The sequence below is a fragment of the Bos grunniens genome, chromosome 1 (genome assembly GCF_055505025.1).
Source record: "Bos grunniens cultivar Pamir isolate PY7600 chromosome 1, Bosgru_T2T1.0, whole genome shotgun sequence".
Taxonomy (NCBI): domain Eukaryota; kingdom Metazoa; phylum Chordata; class Mammalia; order Artiodactyla; family Bovidae; genus Bos; species Bos grunniens.
The window spans coordinates 102,838,255-102,858,327 of record NC_141165.1 but is presented as its reverse complement, the minus strand read 5'-3'; the positions used below and the strand labels follow the sequence as shown (position 1 = coordinate 102,858,327).

The window sequence follows — 20,073 nt, the reverse complement described above, 5'->3', positions numbered from 1 at the left end:
TTAGCGACCCCATGGACTGCAGCCTACCAGGCTCCTCCATCCACAGGATTTTCCAGGCAAGAGTACTGGAGTGGGGTGCCATTGCCTTCTCCGATTTGCTTACTTAATGCCTTATAATTAGCATCTGCCTTATGGTAGATCTAATATTGGCCTTGTAAAGTGTATTACTGGACAGGCAAGTGGTAGCAGACCTTCCTGTCCAAGGCGGAATTCACTGGACCTTAAAAAAACCTCAGAGGGCCTGGTGCCCCTTAGTTGTTCTCCAGTGATCCTGAAGTTGTAAATGGAATCCTGATTCCAAATTTGCTATGGAATGTCATGGTGACTTTGCTTTTATGTCCTGTTCTTTGATCAAAGGCATGGCATGTGTCAAAAGGCGGACTATACAAGTGAAGGCTCATGGCAGGCTCTGTATGGCTAATATTCTCTACTCGATGTAAGCCAATCTAATCGTTGATGTAGGCACACTGGTTTTCCCTCAAGATTCTTTCAGACTTCTTGATCATCTCATTGGATTTCTTGTCAGCCCAGGCAAACAATGTCTTCTTTATTTATTTATTTTTTAACTTTACAATATTGTATTGGTTTTGCCATATATCAACATGAATCCGCCACAGGTATACACAATTTCCCTGCAGCATCTTCAGAAAGCAATAGGAGTCAGTGTGATCATGGATACTGCTGCCATGTCCTTCACCCCAGCATAGAATCATGAGATTAAATTTTCCATTTTCTTGATCCACAAGATTTGGATCCACAAGATTTAGAGATTTGAAATAAAGTATTTCTTTATTTCTATATTAGAAATAAAGTATTTCTAATATATCTGTTCATTTTCAATGACCTTGTGTTCTAAGGACTAACTCAGTCTATTGGGTCTCTCATCATTTGGTGCCAACTATGTTTGAAAGAATAATTCCTTCTTCATTAAAAAAAATTTTTTTTTTGGTTAGAGATCACTCACTAGCCTCTCAGTTTAGAATATGATACTGGTGATTTTTGCAGTGTCATGGGAAAGAATTATATAGTGTGGAATAGATTGTTACCTTTTTGCTGGCTACTGCTTTGCACCTCTCTCTACTGTCCTCTTCGCTTTACTTTCTTTTTTTCTTGGATTTCCTTGGGAACTTCAAATTGGTTATCTTCTCTCATGAAAAACTAGTTGTCCTTTTTTTTAAAGTATTGATATCTGTTATCCAGGCTCTTGAGAGTCCCTTGGACTGCAAGGAGATCCAACCAGTCCATTCTGAAGGAGATCAGCCCTGGGATTTCTTTGGAAGGAATTATGCTAAAGCTGAAACTCCAGTACTTTGGCCACTTCATGCGAAGAGTTGACTCACTGGAAAAGACTCTGATGCTGGGAGGGATTAGGGGCAGGAGGAGAAGGGTACGACAGAGGATGAGATGTCTGGATGGCATCACTGACTCGATGGACGTGAGTCTGAGTGAACTCTGGGAGATGGTGATGGACAGGGAGGCCTGGTGTGGTGTGGTTCATGGGGTCGCAAAGAGTCGGACATGACTGAGCTACTGATCTGATCTAGGCTCTTGAGATCCCACTTTCTACATCATAATTTACCAAGATAGTTTTCTTTTAAAAAATTCTACATTTATCAATGTATTTCATTCACATAGTTAAAAATCAAAAAGGACTAAAAGACATATTTTGAATAAAATATAGACTCCTGTACCATTCTTTATTCTCAAGTCTTGCACTCCTAAAGTGTCAATTTCATCTCTTTTACAGATATCTTGTAGATATCTTCTACAATTTTCCAACATCTTTAAATATTTATATTTGTGATGCTGTTTATTAATTTTTAAACCTTAGTGTTTTTAGACTTCTTACTTGGTAATTCAGAATTTATCACTCTTAAGGCACCCCTTTCCACATATACATGTGTTCTCTTGTACTGTTCTCTCAGTGTAATTTAGCATATATTTAATTAACTCAGTACTTAGATTCCATAGATACTGAATAGTTGAAAATTATTTACTACTGAGCATAGTAATATATTTTTCTTCTTTCCCAAATATACTCTATCATTTTAGTATTTGTATTATTGCTTATATTTCTCTATCTTTCATATCTTTCAAAAGCACCAATAAAGCTGTCAAGTACTTACCAATACTTTTTCAAATGTTAAAATGTAAGAGATAATAAATCAATTTTTTAAACTTTTTTTGTGCTTACTAGCCTTCCTCCTGTTTTTCCATATCCTTCTCCAGTCTCAGCTAATTACACTCTAAACCCCATGAAAACATGTTCTTCTGTAACTCCCTTCATTCTTTTTCAGTGTTTGATCCTGTGTCTGGGATGCCATGTACTCCTTTTTTCTTGGTTTATTCCTTTATGCTGGAAGATGAAAGCTCATCTTCCAGCATCTCTCTAATGAAGGGTGATAACATTTTATTTGAATTTCCTTCATGTCTAAAAATGTTTTTATTCTATCCTCACACTTGATTGATAATTTGATGGAGCAGTACGAATTGCTTATTTGGTTGGAATAGTGACTATTGAATGTATCTCAAAATTCCTCCTTATATTTTTATTTTTCCCATTCTGTGAATTCTGTCCTTACAAGGTACAATTCAGAATACTTTCACCAACTTCCTGTGCAGTTATGGTACACTTATGTGGGTTCATCTTATCAGACAAACCAGTACAGGGTTACATTCAGAAGAAAGTAGCTTGTGTTTTAATAGGTGGCAATCATTTTGCTGCTGCAGGTTCAGAGGTGGTTTTCAAGGGTGCTAGTGTCATTGGTGTTCATGGCAGGAGAAGTTGCAGTGAATGATTGGTGGAAGGATAAAATAAAATGGTTTTTCCATCAGGGTGGTTCTGCAGTGTAGTTCTGGATCTCGATACTGGAACCCTGATCTTGAGCTTGTTTCTCCAGCCCTCCTAATGATTGAGTGAGCCATCTATCGTCCTTTAAGAAAGTCATTTTTCCCTTAGCCTACAGAGTTTATTCTCTTGTTTTCCATGAAGACCGATACGGTTAGTATGGAATTCTAGACTAAGAATGATTTTATATCAGCAGTTGAGAGGCTTAGCTTTGCTGTCATTTAACATTCTTGTGTTGCTGGTGTCATGTAATGCTTGTTATTTTATAAGGGCTGTGTGTGTTATCTTATAAACTTTCAGTGTCTTGCTTTAACCTCTTGATAAAATTTCTAATGGTGTTTCTTACTTATTGTTCTGGGCATTCCTGTGTACTCTCTTTCTAGAAGACTATTTCATTTCAAGGAAACACAATATTATTTCTTTGATAATATCTGTATTCAGGATTTCTGGAATTCCTATTAGATGTTAGAAAGCAGGGTGCAGTTCTCTTAGTTATATATTTCCTATTTCTATGTCATATTGCATTTTAGTCTATGTTCCTGGATTTCCTAACTTTAGCTTCCATCTCTGCTTTTATTTTAAAAATCAGTTATAAAATCTTTAATTTTCAGATGCTCTTTAAAAAAAAAAAAGCCAATCTTCTTTTTTCCCATTGCATCTTTTTTTTTTTTTCAGTTTTAGAAGAAGAATTACATCTCTCTGAACGTCTTGTGTGTTGTGTTGATTTTCTTTTTCATTGTCTTTTATCCTTGTTTTGATTTCTGTTTGTTTTCATCTTTCACATTGGATATTTTATTCAGGTGTCTGATAATCTTTAACTTTCCAATCATTTGTTTGTCACTAAAATTCTGGTCAGAAGTTCTGTTTAGGGATAGATGGGTATGTTGTCTGATGACTTTTGTATAGAAAGCCAGGTATTTAACTGAGGGTCACTCAAAGGTCAGTGTGTGAATTGTTTAGTTACCCTAACCAAAAATTCTCTAGTTTTTGTCCTGATGAGGATTGAGTTTAAGAGTCCTGTAGTTCAGTACGTGAACTTATATACAAGTCCCTGCTTTTCAGTACCATGAATCATTCCCTTTTCCATGTGTCTGTTATTCCTACATTAGGAACCTAACTGACTCCATTTCTCCACAGGAAAAACATCGCCCCTGTCTCACAGAGCTCAGGTTGAGAAAAAGTTGTTTGGCTGCACAGACTGAAAAAGAGAAGCTGGTTGGAAAGGTCTCCTTGCCTCTCACTGTGTCGGTCTTTAGCCATTTCTCTTTGCTTACCCCACCCCTTCCTGTTTCAGTGCTGACTGGCTTTAAAGACTGGCTTCCAGGTGTTTTGTCAGGTAAATTGGTTAGCTTCCTTTTAGGCACCCTCTTACACTATGTAGGCTTTGGCTTCCTGTGTTTTGACTTTCAGTTACCACTCCTGCATCTATTTTTCATCTCTTAAATAATTGTTGGAATAATTCTGTTTCCTGCTCTCTCATTCTCAACGTTATGAGTTACTAGCATGCTAACTTTTCAACTGTCATTTTAGTTCAGTTTGCATGCATGTTAAGTTGCTTCAGTTGTGTCTGACTCTTTGCTACCTTATAGACTGTAGCCCACCAGGCTCCTCTGCCCATGGGGATTCTCCAGATGAGAATACTGGAGTGGGTTGCCAGGGGATATTCCCGAGCCAGGGATCAAATTCACGTCTGGTTTAGTTTTGTTGTCCAGTCACTCAGTCATGTCTGACTCTTTGTGGCCCCATGGACTGCAGCACACCAGGCTTCCCTGTCCTTCACCATCTCCTGAAACTTGCTCAAACCCATGTCCATTGAGCTGGTGATGCCATCTAACCATCTTGTCCTCTGTCATCCCCTTCTCCTCCTGCCTTCAATCTTTCCCAGCACCAGGGTCTAGTGAGTCAGCTCTTTACATCAGGTGGCCAAAGTGTTGAAGCTTCAGCTTCAGCTTCAGTCCTTCCAATAAATATTCAGGACTGATTTCCTTTAATATTGACTGGTTGGATCTCTTAGAAGTCCAAGAGACTCTCAAGAGTCTTCTCCAACACCACAGTTCAAAAGCATCAATTCTTTGGCACTCAGCCTTCTTTATGGTCCAACTCTTGCATTCATACATGACTACTGGAAAAACCATAGCTTTGACAGGATGACCTTTGTTGGTAAAGTAATGTCTCTGCTTTTTATTATGCTGTCTAGTTTGGTCATAGCTTTTCTTCCAGGGACCAAGCCTCTGTTAATTTCATGGCTGTAGTCACCATTTTGGAGCCTAAGAAAATAAAGTCTGTCACTGTTTCCATTATTTTCCCATCTATTTGCCATGAAGTGATGGGACTGGATGCCATGGTCTTAATTTTTTGAATGTTATGTTTTAAGCCAGCTTTTTCACTCACTTCTTTCCCTTTCACCAAGAGGCTCTTTAGTTCTTCTTCACTTTCTGCCATAAGGGTGATGTCATCTGCATATCTGAGGTTATTGATATTTCTTCCAGCATTCTTGTTTCTAGCTTGTGCTTCATCCAGCCTGGCATTTCTCCTGATGTACTTTGCATATAAGTTAAATAAGCAGGGTGACAATATACAGCTGTGATGTACTCCTTTTTCAGTCTGGAACCAGTCCGTTGTTCCATGTCTGGTTCTACCTGTTGCTTCTTGACCTGCCTACAGGTTTCTTAGGAGGCAGGTAAGGTGGTCTTGTATTCCTATCTCTAAGAATTTTCCAGTTTGTTGTGATCCACACAGTCAAAGGCTTTAGCATAGTCAATGAAGCAGATTTTTTTTTTTTTTAATTCTCTTGTTTTTTTTGATGATCCACTGGATGTTGGCAGTTTGATCTCTGGTTCCTCTGCCTTTTCTAAATCCAACTTGAACATCTGAAAGTTCTTGGTTCAGGTACTGTTGAAGCCTGGCTTGGAGAATTTTGAGCATTTCTTTGCTAGCATGTGAAATGAGTTCAATTGTGTGGTAGTTTGAACATTCTTTGACACTGCCTTTCTTTGGGATTGGAATGAAAACTTACCTTTTCCAGTCCTATTGCCACTGCTGAGTTTTCCAAATTTGCTAGTGTATTGAATGCAGAACTTTAACAACATCATCTTTTAGGGTTTAAAATATCTCAGCTGGAATTCCGTTACCTCCACTAGCTTTGTTCGTAGTGATTTTGGTTTACTTTGGGGAGGATTAAAAGGTAACAACATGAGGTAATCCTAAATGTAATCAAATATTCTCTCCAATTTTTCCAAACAATGACACATCTTACAATAAAGGATTCTCTGTGTGCGCTCAGTCAGTCATGTCTGATTCTTTGCAACACACCAGGTTCCTCTGTCACTGAAATTTTCTAGGGAAGAATACTGAAGCAGAGTGACATTTCCTTGCCCAGGGGATCTCCTCAACACAGGGATTGAACCTGTGTCTCTTGCATCTCCTGTGTTGGCCCGTGGATTCTTTACTATTGTGCCACCTGGGAAACCCAAGAAGTTCTGATATCAGTTAAGATAAAGTGATCAAATCACCACTATGAGGAAGTGTACTCTTTCTTTAACATTCGATAGAATGAGAGTTACAGTGGTTAATTAACTTGTCCAGAATGTTGTCTATTTAGTAGGGAGCAAAGTACAACTTGCATTCTAGACCAGTCTAATGCTGAAGACTGTGTGGTAACTATTAAACATTGCTGAGTATGTAGAATACATGACACATCACAGGTTCTGAATGATGGCAACTATTGGTAAGGTATAGTTTTCAGTGTTTTAGATAGGTGTTATTTCTAGAGTGAGTGGAGTAATAGGATCATCCTTATACACTGCATCGAGAATATTTAGGTCTGAAAGCAGTAAGGAAAATTATTTGCATCTTTAAACTTGTGAGACTGGTAGGATAATGCCTCCATCTCCCAAAGATTTCTACATCCCAGTTCCTAGAAACTGTGAATATGTTAGATTATATGGCAAGGGGAATTACAGTTACAGATGGAATGAAAGTTGCTACTAAGTTGAATTTGAGGTATCTAGGTGGTCCTGATGTAGTTACAAAGGTCTTTATAAGTGCAGGAGGGAGACAAAAGAGAAAGAATCAGAGGATGGTGGCGTGACAAGGACTTATTTTAATGGTGCTGGCTTTGAAAATGGAGATATATACAGCCATGAGCTAAGGAATTCAGATTGTCTCTGGAAGCTGGAAAAGGCAACCGTTTGAAGCCCTCATTTAGACTCATTTCAGATTTCTCATCTCCAGAACTATAAGATAATTTTTGTTGTTGCCTTATGTAACTAAATTAATGGTGATCTTTTATAGTAACAACAGTAAGAAATGGAGATATAAGTAAAATAAAAGTGTGTGTGTGTGTCTGTATTTTACAAGAAGGGGAAAATGGTAAATGCTCACTTGAGAGGACTGGGCTTTAACAGAAAGGGACATGGTTTACCAGTAACCCCAGATGTGGCCTGCAGCCTGGGGGGAAGGAGTGATTGGGACTGAACATGTACTGCTTGGTCGTCAGGGTAGGAGGGGATCTGTTTTTATCTTGGACATAGGCAGGACAGTGACTCTTCCTGCCCCAAGGAATTTAAAATGCCCTTAATGCCTACAGTGTGCAGAGCATAGACCACCCGGTCTCAGGACACCCAGATTAGGGAGAACTAATATATGGAGGAAATAAGCAGAATCAGTCATTGTGAAATGGGAGAGTTCGAAGCTGGCATGATTCTCTGCATGGTAGAGGGAACAAATCTCCACAGTAACATCTAATAAACACTATTCTTAAAGTGGTCTTTTCTCTATTCTAGGCTTAAGGGCTGGAGTTCAGATGGGAGGCATTCCCAGCAGTACCAGCAGGGAAGTGAGGCAGAGAAAGGAAGGAAGCTGATATTCTAATGGGAAGATACGACAGTGACACGGCAGGGCTTAGTACTATTGAGTACCTTGGGGAGTCAGGGCAGGATACATATGACTTGCTCTTGCTCTGTGTTTGAAGGCTGTTCCAGGAACATCACTTTTCTGCCTCCTCTGGACTCACCTGTGCTTGGATGGAACATTCTTTGCAAAGTAGGTAAAGCTCTCTATTAAGAGCTGCAAATACTTTAAGATGCCTGCAGCAGGTTTGGGAATGGTGGACGCCAAGGTTTTACGATCTGCTTTCTTACCTGTCATGACACAGAAGAGTATGATATCTCAGGCATAGGAGATATGAGATATCTGGCATCTAGATATGAGAATCCAGATATGAGATATCTGGCATCTAGATATAAGAATCCAGATATAATATATCTAGAATCTAGACACCTGTGAGATCTAGAAAAAGAAAAATCAGACTTTTCACAGTGGAAACACTTTTTTTTTTTGCCACACTGATTAATAGTCAGTGGAGAAGAAGGATTAGAAATTAACATAAAAAGAAAAAGGATTCAAAATTGATATAAAAACTCTTTTTGTTCACATTTTACAGTGGTATATATATGTTATATATAACTATATAGGAATCTATATGTAGAAATGTAGATATGTACACTCAAACTTAAGTATTGTGGCAAATATATAGGTGTATGAAAGATTCAAACAAAATTAAAGAGCACCAAGTGTGCGTTCCAACTAGGTATATTGTATTATGCATGTATTGCACATTACATTTTACTTTCCTTTTCTAAACACACAAAAAAATCAAGGCCCCAGTAGGCACACTTCTCAAAGTATGTGTATTGCAAGTGCACAATATGTAGTTGAGAATAGAGGTCAAAGAATTGTACGTACCCACCTTTCTTCCTAAAGGTGGAACAGTTGGAAGCATCATCTTCACACACTAAGAACTACTATTTAAAGTAATAGCAGTCTCGGCTGTACAAGTTCACAGCAGGCTTAACTAACCATGGCAGATGTAATGGCTCAGAAATGAACAATGTAAAAAAAAAAGTCAAAAACAATCATTTGGACATAACTTATATTTGAAGACTATAGTCAATTATATATCAAGAACTGGAAAGACACAGATGAAAAACTGTTCATTTTTTGCATGTTGTATTCTGTGGTCTCAATGAAGGAAGCATTAAAAATAAAAAATCAAGAGCTCTAGCTTTGGAACCAGATAAGGGTTAAAATGCTCTTATTCTAATGTTTAGTAGCTTTGATCTTGACCAAATTATTTGAGTATCAGTTCTTTCATCTGTCAGAGACATGATAGCTTTCTCAGGTAGTTTTAGTGAGAAGGACATGGATTAATACGTAAAGTTTCTCTTTATTTAAGACTTTCAATTGAGTTTTTATACTCATTTCTCCTTGTGTAATCTTGGGCTTTCTCATATTAGAAGGTATTTGTGTCAATGTAATTAAGTTCAAGATTGTTTGCTGATGGTCTTTTGAATTATAGGTACTGTACTAGTTACTGGTGATACCAAAAAGAATGGAACACAAATTTTGCCTTTGAGGAGTTCAAAATATAATAGAGGTATAGACAATAAATCATATCAGTACAATGTGTTGTATACTGTTGTATATATATATATATATATATGTACACACACACACACATATATGTAAAAGTATATACCAAATATTAGAGGAGATGAGATAATGGGGCCATTCATTTTGCCAGGGAAATGGAAGGGAAAAGAGGATGCCAAAGAGAAGTAATATTTGAGCAGTGCCTTGAAGAATAAGTAAGATTGTTTATTTAAAAAGGGAAAAGAGAGAATAAACACAAGAATTGTGTTTCAGGTAACTTTTATGCAGTCACCTGACCAATCTCTGGGGAAACAGTTGCTTTGGACTTTTGGAAATACCTCCACAAACCTTACCCGGAAACATTTTGTAAAGAAAACCAACACTTGGTTTTCACAACTATTATGTTGGTGATTTGATTGATTATTTTTTGCTAAATATCATTTTGAATGTGACATTGTACAGGAGACAGGAATCAAGACCATCCCCAAGAAAAAGAAATGCAAAAAAGCAAAAAGCTGTCTGAGGAGGCCTTACAAATAGCTGTGAAAAGAAGAGAAGCTAAAAGCAAAGGAGAAAAGGAAAGATATATCCATTTGAATGCAGAGTCCCAAAGATTAGCAAGGAGAGATAAGAAAGCTTTCCTCAGCAATCAATGCAAAGAAATAGAGGAAAACAATAGAATAGGAAAGTCTAGAGATCTCTTCAAGAAAATTAGAGATACCAAGGGAACATTTCATGCAAAGATGGGCTCAATAAAGGACAGAAATGGTAGGGACCTAACTGACAGAAGCAGATGATATTAAGAAGAGGTGGCAAGAATACACAGAAGAATTGTACAAAAAAGATCTTCACGACCCAGATAATCATGATGGTGTGATCACTCACCTAGAGCTAGACATCTTGGAATGTGAAGTCGAGTGGGCCTTAGGAAGCATCACTATGAACTAAGCTAGTAGAGGTGTTGGAATTCCAGTTGAGCTATTTCAAATCCTGAAAGATGATGCTGTGAAAGTGCTGCACTCAATATGCCAGCAAATTTGGAAAACTCAGCAGTGGCCACAGGACTGGAAAAGGTCAGTTTTCATTCCAATCCCAAAGAAAACCAATGCCAAAGAATGCTCAAACTACTGCACAGTTGCACTCATCTCACACGCTAGTAAAGTAATTCTCAAAATTCTCCAAGCCAGGCTTCAGCAATACGTGAACCGTGAACTTCCTGATGTTCAAGTGGGTTTTAGAAAAGGCAGAGGAACCAGAGATCAAATTGCCAACATCTGCTGGATCATGGAAAAAGCAAGAGTTCCAGAAAAGCATCTATTTCTGCTTTATTGACTATGCCAAAGCCTTTGACTGTGTGGATCACAATAAACTGTGGAAAATTCTGAAAGAGATGGGAATACCAGACCACCTGACCTGCCTCTTGAGAAATCTGTATGCAGGTCAGGAAGCAACAGTTAGAACTGGACATGGAACAACAGACTGGTTCCAAATAGGAAAAGGAGTACATCAAGGCTGTATATTATCACCCTGCTTATTTAACTTCTATGCAGAGTACATCATGAGAAACGCTGGACTGGAAGAAACACAAGCTGGAATCAAGATTGCCGGGAGAAATATCAATAACCTCAGATATGCAGATGACACCACCCTTATGGCAGAAAGTGAAGAGGAACTCAAAAGCCTCTTGATGAAAGTGAAAGAGGAGAGTGAAAAAGTTGGCTTAAAGCTCAACATTCAGAAAACTAAGATCATGGCATCCAGTCCCATCACTTCATGGGAAATAGATGGGGAAACAGTGGAAACAGTGTCAGATTTATTTGTCTGGGCTCCAAAGTCACTGCAGATGGTGACTGCAGCCATGAAATTAAAAGATGCTTACTCCTTGGAAGGAAAGTTATGACCAACCTAGGCAGCATATTAAAAATCAGAGACATTATTTGCCAACAAAGGTCCGTCTAGTCAAGGCTATGGTTTTTCCAGTGGTCATGTATGGATGTGAGAGTTGGACTGTGAAGAAAGCTGAGCGCCGAAGAACTGATGCTTTTGAACTGTGGTGTTGGAGAAGACTCTTGAGAGTCCCTTGGACTTCAAGGAGATCCAACCAGTCCATCCTAAAAGAGATCAGTTCTGGGTGTTCATTGGAAAGACTGATGTTGAAGCTGAAAGTTCAATACTTTGGCCACCTGATATGAACAGCTGATTCATTTGAAAAGACCCTCATGCTGGGAAAGATTCAGGGCAGGAGGAGAAGGGGACAACAGAAGATGAGATGGTTGGATGGCATCAATGACTCAGTGGACATGGGTTTGGGTGGACTCTAGTAGTTGGTTATGGACAGGGAGGCCTGGTATGTTGTGATGGGGTTGCAAAGAGTTGGACACGACCAAGCGACTCAGATGACTGATTTTGAATGTATTGGACCCTACACAGGTTGCACCAATTCAGAGACCCAATTTCAAACAAGTTTAATCACCTAGAATTAGCCATAGACTAGAAAATGGTGCTAACTTAATAGAAATATATCTGTGAGTATGGAAAGAACCATTGGGCAGAACTAAAGTAAGTGAGTATAGAAAGAAACATGGATTCCTTTGGGCTTAATTTTAAAGGTTATTTTTATATTACATAAAATACACAAGTAAGTTGTCAATATATAAATATTTAGAGTAGAAAATGAAAGTTGACATTTTGGACTAAATATAGCAGATTTTTTTGTTAAGTATAGCACACACATTTTAACATATGCTTCTTCATAAAACCCCAGTAGAAAGACAATAAGATGATTTTTTTTAAAGTTGTAAATCCACAATGGCAAGAAAATCATAGAGGAGGTGTCAACATCATAGATGGATGAAAACTGAAATCAGCAGAACAAAGGAAGTTGAAATGTAGACTGGGTAGCAAGGCACTTTGGGCCACATGGAGACATGAGGTATCTTTGAACCTGGGAGTATGAGTAGGACTGAAAAGCAGGGTTATTATTAGAAATACTGTTTAAGAAATCAATGCCCAGATTTCCTCCTCCAGTCCACACTGTCACGTACTCATTGCTCCCTTCCCTTGAATGAAGGCAGGTGGATTTTCTGGAGATGTGAAGTCAAAGAAACTCTGAGTTTAAGACATTGCAGAGTCATGGAAGGAAGATGTGACTGTGTGGGAGGAGAATCAGAGGACTCTTGATTTATTTTAAGTCTTGTAGAATTTTTTAACAACATAAATAACTTTAAAAAAATAATTAAAGGGATGTTTTGTCTCTCCTCATTGTAGGACTCGATGATTAAGAGATTCTCTCAGGCCCTCACATGGAATCAAATTTATTTTGGGTCCATATGAATATTACAGTGAATTTGTATTTTAGTATTACTTCAGTATTCTGGAGAGAAGGGAAGAATTTTTATGATAAAAGAAAATATGTTTTCTTTTGACCATTTTATAATACTATTTTTTTTTTCAACAAAATATCAAAGTAATCAGAATTCAATTTTTCACAAACATTGTTCTGATTCTAGGTGTCTTAAGTCTTAGAATAAAACCAGGTATTTAAAAATTTTCATCCTATCTCAGATTCAGTCTCCTGCAAATAATTCAATGACAGCCTCAGTTTTCTGAAATATAAGTAAGATTCGCATCTTGTTCAGGTGGACACACACAACTTTGACTGAGTGCCAGCAGTGAGCTGAGCAGAGAGCAGAGCCTTGCCTGTACGTGGTGGCATCATATCCTGAGTCCTGATGGGTAGTGGTTTCTTATCACCAAAGCATTCCTTACTCCCAAGATGAACTTGATATGTTGAATGTATGACTGAAGAGAATCTGATTTTTTCTTAATCCAGAGTTTTTCCTTCCAGATAAGTATTGTTCTTTTCTAAGTATTCACCTTAGAGAATTAGATAATACTAGCACATCATGTCATTTTAGAATTCTTCCTTTGAATTTCTTTCTCTTGGATGCTGAAGAATGATTTTTATCCCTATTTTAAGAATAAAACAAAAGTGTCTGAAATTAAATGCAGTGAATAAGTTAGATGAGGAAGTAAGTTCCCTTTGGGGAAATAAAGTTGAGGTGAGACAGTATTGAAATTCCCCTGAGTTTAGTGTTTGACTTCTGAACAGTTCTCACAGCTAAAAGTTGTTTCTCTAGGTGACTATTTCTAAAGAGTTTATACATTGAATATATAAGTCATATAGTTCATGACTCAACATCCAACAGTTTCCATTTTACTGGTCAGATGTATTTTGATTTAATGCTTTTTTTCTTTCTTTATATGTATAGCTGAATTCATGGGTGAAGTGAAAGTTGCTAGGTCATGTCCAACTCTTTGCAACCCAATGGACTATACAGTCCATGGCATTCTCCAGGCCAGAATACTGGATTGGGTAGCTATTCCCTTCTCCAGGGGGTCTTCCCAACCCACGGATCCAACCCAGGTCCCCCACATTGCAGGCAGATTCTTTACCAGCATTCATAGGAGTTTTGTTTATATTAATTTGTTAATTCCTGTGAGGTCATCATTTTGTAGACTTAGTGCAGTATCATAATCAACCAGTAAACTATCTTTTGTAAGTAAATTTAATACTAGAGATAATGTTCAGGTATTCAGGGACTGGTATAGTTTGCACAGAACATAAAGCAGAACATGTCTTCTGACTGTGTGGACAAGCACACAGTTAAAGTTCTGAGGATTATAGCAATGATGAAGGTGGGTAGAGAGGTGTAGGAAGGCAGGTTAGGTGATGAAGAAGTCATAAGATCAAGGGATCAGTTCCTTTTGGTCAAATTCCATAATTTTACAGTAAATGGAGGTCCAGGTAGGTGATTTTCCTAATGCAAATGGAAGAACAGGATTTCAGTTCCAGAATTCAGAGTTTTATTTCCTTATGGTCTTTTTCCTTCTCCAAGCTTCAGGAATCTTTGAATTATGTAGTTTGTTCTCAATGCTTTCTTACCTAAAATCGCATCTCTCTTCTTTTTTCTCTTTTTTTCCTAAGTTTCTGTACTGAAAATTTCCCCTCACATGTCTTTCCTCTCAAGTTGGAAGTTCTTTTATATAAAAAGGAGAAGGTTCTGAAAGCCTTTGGCGTAAGCTGGCATAAACCTACTATGGGGTGAGGTGAAAAAGCTAAGAGGAATTTGCTTTCAAACCTTGACAGGAGAAACCACCATCAGTTTGATTTCTAGCCTTCATTTCTTTTGGAGAAGTCTTCACAGCCCCTTGGTGGAATAGAACTGTGGTGAAAATATCGGAGGTTACTGCTCAGATCCTTTCTCCTCTTTTACCAGGAGCATTCATTATGCTACTTGGATCATGGGTCTTTATTGTCTAATTAGAGTCATGGATGGAGAAGACAGCTGGTGGAAATTGAGAAAACTTAAATTTATATTCTCCGCCTTCATTGGGACCAGAAGAGGATAAAAGGTTTAGAAGCAAGGAGAAGGCAGCAAGAGAGGAGATGAAGTAGTGAGACTAAGACATTTTGGAGGAATTTTGAGGTTGAATAAGAAGAATTTTACCAGCCCCTTCCTGTAGTGGATGTCCAGAGAGAGACAGATATGGGGAGAGATTTTAAGAAGGTTCTTTTGTGAGTCGTTCAATAATAGAGTTCTTCCTTTTTTGATTCTAAAAGAGACTTCCCTGTAGGCATACTGGTTTTCAAGTCTTGGAGGAGTTGGGATTCTTTTTTAATAGTTCTACACTTTAAATTTTAGGTTTGTGATATGTTTTAAGTTTATTTTTGTGAAATGCAAATTTTAGGTCTGTGATATATTTTAAGTTTATTTTCGTGAAATGTGCAAGGTCTGCATCTAGATTTGTTTATTTATTTTTTGCATGTGACTGTATTGTTTCAGTGCCATTTGTTTGAAGATTATCCTTTCTTCATGGAATTGCCTGTGCTCCTTTCTCAAAGATCAGCTGGCTGTATTTGTGTGTGTCTATTCCTGGGCTCTCTGTTCTTGGACATTGACTTGTCGGTCTTTTCACTAATACCATACTGTCTTTATTACTGTAGCTTTATAATAAGTAAGTCTTGTGCAGTGCAGCGTGTAGTTTCCTGACCAGGGATCAAACCCATGCCCCCTGCAGTGGCAGTAAAGAGTCTTAACTGGGTTAAGTTACATTTAAGGGAAGTCCCTGGATTGCTAAAATGATCCTCAAAGTTAGAGCAAGGAAAAAAAATCAAAGTTTCATTTGGAAAATACAACTGTCCATTTTTGGTGTTTTCCCTCTTTCCCAGAATGCCTAGCCCAATTTTTCACAATCAGCATTAATAAGAAAAATGACTGTGTGTCAAACCAAAAGGATAAGATCAGATATAAATTTATTTAATGCTTATAAACAGCTGAGAGGAAGAAATGGTGACCAATATGCTAAGTGCTTTTGCTGTTGTCTCTTTTGTTGAAATGCTATAAAGATTAACTATGGCAAATGAAACCTATTGACTCACTGGCTAGTTAAGAAGTCCAGTCCCTGGCCAAAGAGGTTAAATTTTCCAGTAGTACTTTCAGGACACTATCATTAGTTCTTCTATTCCTTTATCTGGCTATTTTATTTATGATATGAGTGAAGATGAGCCCTAAATCCCCTTATTATACAACCTTAATAAATATCTGGGCAGATTGGAGATATAGAAAGAACACTTTTCACTCTTCTTGGGGTCCCTTTTCCAACCATAACTCTACCTCGATGATCTCCTAGTTTGTAGTGTGACACTAATCTAGAGGACTGTTTATTTCATTGCAGCCTCATTTTTTCAGTCACAATGCAAACAGAAGTGGCAGGATATTAGAGACAAAATGGATTGTGCTAAAAAAATTACAGTTTAACTTCTCATTTATCAATGTAATTGAAAGTTACTAGCAGGGTGTGTGGTGCCTGTGTTTCTATCAGGGCGTGAGTAATCTATTTACACAGCATAATTCATCCTTCTGAGGTTCTAATGAGAACTGCTTAATTCAGGTTTTAATCAAACCTGACAAATCATCATTGAAGTTGGCAATAGGCTTCTTCACAGGTGCCATTTCCCTGCTAGTTTGACGTAGCTTAGATTCATCTCCCTCTCTGCATGTTCCTTTCAGGCTTCACTTATTATAACAACAAAAAAGGACTGGTTTTCCTTCAACATCAAAATGCCAAGTATTTCTGGTCCTTCTTTGGACTCTTCAGTGCTATGAGTAGAAAGCTATTTTTATTTACTATTATTTTTAATATTGGAAATAAGAAGAAAAAATGATTTCAATTAAAACCACATTTATTGTGTTTTACTAAATATATACATTCCTTGAGCAGGTCCATGTTCCAAATCTTGCTCTTCTCCAGTAATCTGAATGGCTTAACAAGATCCATCTGCTGATGACTGGTGGTGGAGGTTGCACCAGCTTGTATGCACTTAGGAACCCCAAAGCCTGAAAGCTGACATCTCATGTGATAAATAAAACCCATCTCTTTTTGGGGAGAAAGTACACAGCAGATGGGAGATTCATAGCACAAAAAGAAATAGTGGTTTAATGCATGGATTTTAATATCACAAAAATGAGTATGAGGGCCTATAATCTTTGCTGTTAACATGTGACATGGAAAAGATGTTTAATCAGTCAGCTCCATGCCACAGAATAGGATTATGACCTCTGAAAAATGTGAAGTGTATTCTGCTCACTTAAGTTTTCCCCTAAACACAGCTTTATAATTAATTACATGTATCCTTTCAGTTTCCAAATCCCTTTGCTGCTGCTGCTGCTAAGTCACTTCAGTCGTGTCTGACTCTGTGTGACCCCATAGAAGGCAGCCCACCAGGCTCTCCCGTCCCTGGGATTCTCAAGGCAAGAACACTGGAGTGGGTTGCCATTTCCTTCTTCATCCAAATCCTTTTAGTATGTATTAAATAATTTTGCTTCACAATAACCTTTTGAAGCAAGCAATACACATAAAAATATCCCATTTAACAGCTAAACCAACAACATTAGAGAGGGTAATTTCTTTGCCCAAGCCCATATAAGTTGGAAAAGCAGAGACATTACTTTGCCAACAAAGGTCTATCTAGTCAAGGCTATGGTTTTTCCAGTGGTCATGTATGGATGTGAGAGTTGGACTGTGAAGAAGGCTGAGTGCCGAAGAATTGATGCTTTTGAACTGTGGTGTTGGAGAAGACTCTTGAGAGTCCCTTGGACTGCAGGGAGATCCAACTGCAGGGAATCCATTCTGAAGGAGATCAGCCCTGGGATTTTTTTGGAAGGAATGATGCTAAAGCTGAAACTCCAGTACTTTGGCCACCTCATGTGAAGAGTTGACTCATTGGAAAAGATTCTGATGCTGGGAGGGATTGGGGGCAGGAGGAGAAGGGGACGACAGAGGATGAGATGGCTGGATGGCATCACTGACTCGATGGACGTGAGTCTCAGTGAACTCCGGGAGTTGGTGATGGACAGGGAGGCCTGGCGTGCTGTGATTCATGGGGTCGCAAAGAGTCAGACACGACTGAGTGACTGAACTGAACTGAACTGAACTGAATGAAATCTGACCTCCGGTCCAGTTATGTCAACTCTGAGATTTGTTGTTAAACGGTACCTTGTTGACGTCAGCGGAGATGAGCCTCTGACAAACTTCTTGCTGTACCTAAAATGATCTTCACCATGATCTGGGAAATAAGACTCTTCAATTTAGCCCACCTCTAATTCTTTGGCTGCTGCTGCTAAGTCGCTTCAGTCGTGTCCAACTCTGTGCGACCCCATGGACGGCAGCCCACCAGGCTCCCCCGTCCCTGGGATTCTCCAGGCAAGAACTCTGGAGTGGGTTGCCATTTCCTTCTCCAATGCATGACAGTGAAAAGTGAAAGTAAAGTTGCTCAGTCGTGTCCTACTCGGAGAGACCCCACCAGGCTCCTCTGTCCATGGGATTTTCCAGGCAAGAGTACTGGAGTGGGACAACCCCTTAAGGCTTTATTTGTAGTTCCAAGCTATTTGCTATTTATCAAGGCTGTTTTTCATTATGTTGTTGTTTCATCACCAAGTTGTGTCCAACTCTTTGCAACCCCCATAGACTATATCACACCAGGCTCCTCTGTCCATGGAATTTCCCAAGCAAGAATACTGGAGTGAGTGGCCATTTCCTTCTCAAGGGATCTTCCCAGATCAGGGATCAAACCCACATCTCCTGCATCGGCACGTAGATTCTTTGCCACTGAGCCACCTGGGAAGCCTATGTTTCATTATTAGACTATATCAAATGCAGAAACTTTTGACTTACAGGGATACTAAGTCCTAAATGTGGATATCAAACACACTGCTCTAAAATCAGATGTTTCTCGTCAAGCATTATGGGAAATATGTCTCATTGTTTTGCTGTAGCTCATAGAAATATTCAGCTGGGAAGAACCTAAGAGAGCACACAGAATAACATAGTTATTTAAATCAAAAGAACTGTGGACCATTGAGTTTAAATTTTATTTAATGACAATAACTAGGAATTGTCAGAGTCTCTCACTTTTTAGACCATCTGTGTCAACAATCATTGCTTCTGTGGATGCATTTCAAGGATTATTTACCTAAGTTCTACTACGGGCATTGCTGAAGATGGTTTTGCTCTGAACTGGGATGGGGAGCTCTTCTGGATGGACTTGCTCAGGTATTGGAGGCTGAGAATCAGAGATAGTCAGAGATTAAGAGGGGCTACAGCCTCATCTTCTGCATCTGGTATTATCCTTGTCTGTTAGACAGCATCACCCAGAAAAACTGTTTCTTTAATAAAATTTGTCTTCGTTTGTATCAAGGATACAGGTAAGGTCTTAATAACTTGGTTCCTAGACTGTCATCAGTTCTGGACACCGGAGGAAGTCCATGGGTTGTGATGTAAAGTTGAATAACATGTGGAAGAGGTCGGCTGGGCAATCTGAAGGCTGGGAGTTTCAAACTTTGGAGCAAACACAATCAGTACATTCAGTGTAATAAGTATCAATGTGTAACTTTGTACAAATAAAGAGAAGCTATACATTCTTTTAAATATCTGTGAAACATTTGTAAAAACTGAACATGTCATTATGCTACAAAGATAATCTCTATTAATTCCATATAGGAGAAATTACACAAAACAGGTTTTCTGAACCACCTGCAGTAAAAATAAAAGTTAATCATAAAAGTATATTGAAATAAATGCATTCATTTCATATTCAAAGTAAACTTCTGACATTTCTTAGAAATTATTAAAAATGCATTTATATAAGTAGATTAAAGGGAATACTGAAATATATTGTTAAAAATTTTGGAAAATAACAAAGTTATAGTCATATATGTTACTTTGGCCACCTGATGCGAAGAACTGACTCATTGGAAAAGAACCTGATGTTGGCAAAGACTTAAGGCATGAAGAGAAGGGGATGACAGAGGATGAGCTAGTTGCATGGCATCACTGATTCAATAGATATGAGTTTGAGTAAGCTCTGGGAGTTGGTGATGGACAGGGAAGCCTGGCGTGCAGTAGTCCATAGGGTCACAAAGGGTTGGACACAGCTGAGTGACTGAACTGAACTGAAAACAAATTGCTGGGAAAAAATAAAGCCTTATGAACTATGTCTTCATTAAAAAAACAAAAAAACATAAAACAGCCATATAAACCCAAGGAAAGGAGAAAAAGAAGAAGCCAACAAAGAAGAGAGCATGATCAACAGGAGAAATAAAATTGTGAATGAACATAGGTATAATAAATCAGATGCAAATATAGAGATTTAAAACTTAGGAGCATTTGTGTAATTTCATTCCAATAACTTTGGAAATTGAGTCATGAAGTTAAAAAAAAAAAAAGATGTT

At 38.2% G+C, this 20,073-nt stretch overlaps 1 pseudogene; it reads right to left on the bottom strand.

Annotated features, from left to right (window-relative positions):
• Window positions 1–251: 251 nt before the first annotated feature.
• The window catches only part of LOC147380029 (cysteine dioxygenase type 1-like), a 58,544-nt pseudogene continuing 38,722 nt past the window's right edge, over window positions 252–20,073 (bottom strand).